We start from the raw sequence: 2,399 nt of genomic DNA, 5'->3' as shown, positions 1-2,399 counted from the left end.
GTTCAGATTTGTTTAAATGTGCCCACATACTAACGCTTTCTGTTAATTTTCACTCTTCTTGTGTCTCAGAACTTCCATTTGGGTTCACTGCCTTCTGCATGAGGAAGAATGTTTAGTGTTTCTTTTGGTGGGTGAAAAAACCTTCAGTTTTCTTTACTTGAAAATTATTTGACTTCATCATCCCTCTTTGAGAGTATTTTTCCTGTGTAAAGAATTCTAGGGAGGCCATTATTCCAGTGCTCTGAAGTTGTTACTCATTCCACTGTCTGCTGGGTTCCATTATTTGTTGAGAACTCAGCCGTCATTTATATTGCTCCTCCTTTGAAGGTAATGTGTATTTTTAAAAGATCTGTCTGATTTCATTGTTGTTGTTAGTTAGCTGTTTTACTATGGTGTGCCTAGGAGTGGTTTCCTTTGTATTCATCTTGCTCGGGGTTCATAAAATTTTTTAATCTTTGGGATCATATCTTTCACTGGTTTTGAAAATGAAGGTGGCTAAGCTGGAAGCAACAACAATCCCAAACCATCTGACTTCAGAGACAGAGACCACCTGCAACCCCCCCGGTACGGTTGGACTGTTTCCAGTTCATCTGTACTCCTCATACACTATTCTTCAAAGTCCCAGCTGCGAGCCTGGGGCTTGTAAGGGCCCAACTCACTTAGTGCATCTGATTTCCAGTATCGCATTTCTAGTCCCTTGAGTCCATTGAACACTCTGTTCAACATCTGTGCTTTTAGAATCAGCAGATGCCTCTGAGGAGAAGTGGCTGCAAATTCTTACCTCGCTTCTCTCAGTTTTGTGTCTCATTTTGACTATGAAATTTTCCTCCCTCCCTATTTCTGATACATTCAAACAAACCTCGTATTCAACCTTTTCTCAGCTTTTTAACTGGTTTTCCGTAAAGGGACTGATCAGTACTACCTATTCAATCATTGTAGAAAGCGAAATATTCCTTAAGTTTAAAATACAACATTTCACTTTTGTGTTTCTTTTTTCTAAACTCTGAAGTCCCTGAGAGGACAAATGATCTTATTGATTTTGGATGTCTAGCACTCAACACAGAAATTGGAGTACAATACAGGATTATTAGATATTTGTTGAATAAATGAATAAACATAAATTCTGCTTGGAATTGGTGGCAATTAATGCTAATTGTTTCTACCCTTTACCAGAAACTGGAAGAGTGTCATTCATGAACAGTAGTATCTATACCAAGGGTAGGGCAGTGGGAGCTGTCCCCACTAAATGTAGTCATTTGATTAAAATTTAGACCAACAAAAATTTTTTTTCCTCAAGATGAGTATTTTGTCATTGACATTGTTTAGAATTGCTAGTAGTGATTATCATAGTAAACACACATGATTTTAGTTATTCTTTGTTTTAAAATTTCAGTATAAAGGATGCCGTATTAACTGCAAAGTAGGGTGGACTGCCCCTACCACATAACCCTTATTGTGCATGGCTCATGACAGTGGAGGCAAAGGACATGGTTGGGGGGGACAATCCAGCTGGGTGTATGGAAGGATTTTGTCCATGGAAGTGAAGGGGTCAGCTTGGACACACTTCATGCCCTGCCCTTTACTGGGACTCAGGGAAATATTTTTCAGGATTGGATTGTTTTTAACTACACTTCTAATGATGAGATGGACCAGAGCATAATAAGGCAGTTGTTAAAGAATTGTTTGGTCCAACTGGAGTGATCCCATGTTTGAATTTGCTTTCTTTTTATTTTTTTTAATTTAAATTCAATTAGACAGATATAGTACATCATTATTTTCAGATGTAGTGTTCAATAACTTATCAATTGTGTATAACACCCAGTGCTCATCACATCATGTGCCCTCCTTAGTGTTCATCACCCAATTACCCCATCCCCCCACCGACCTCCCCTCCAGCAACCCTCAGTTTGTTTCCTATATTTAAGAGTCTCTCATGGTTTTTCTCCCTCTCTGATGACTTCCCATTCTGTTTTCCCTCCTTTCCCTTCTGATCCTCTGCACTGTTTCTTATATTCTACATGAATGAAACCACATGGTAATTGTCTTTCTGTGATTGATTTATTTCACTCAGCATAATACTCTCCAGTTCCATCCATGTTGGTGTAAATGTTAAGTATTCATTCTTTCCGATGCCTGAGTAATATTCTGTTGTATATACATACCACATCTTCTTTGTCAATTCATCTGTCAATAGATGACTCAGCTCCTTCCTCAGCTGTCGTGGACATTGCTGCTATAAACCCTGGGGAGCAGATGCCCCTTCGGATTACAACATTTGTATCTTTGGGGTAAATACCTAGTAGTCCAATTGCTGAGTTGTAGGGTAGCTCAATTTTTAACATCTTGAGGAACCTCCATACTGTTTTCCGGAGCGGCTACACCAGCTTGAATTCCCACCA

The sequence above is a fragment of the Martes martes genome (assembly GCF_963455335.1).
Source record: "Martes martes genome assembly, chromosome: 15".
NCBI lineage: Eukaryota > Metazoa > Chordata > Mammalia > Carnivora > Mustelidae > Martes > Martes martes.
Note: the sequence above shows the minus strand (reverse complement) of the source record.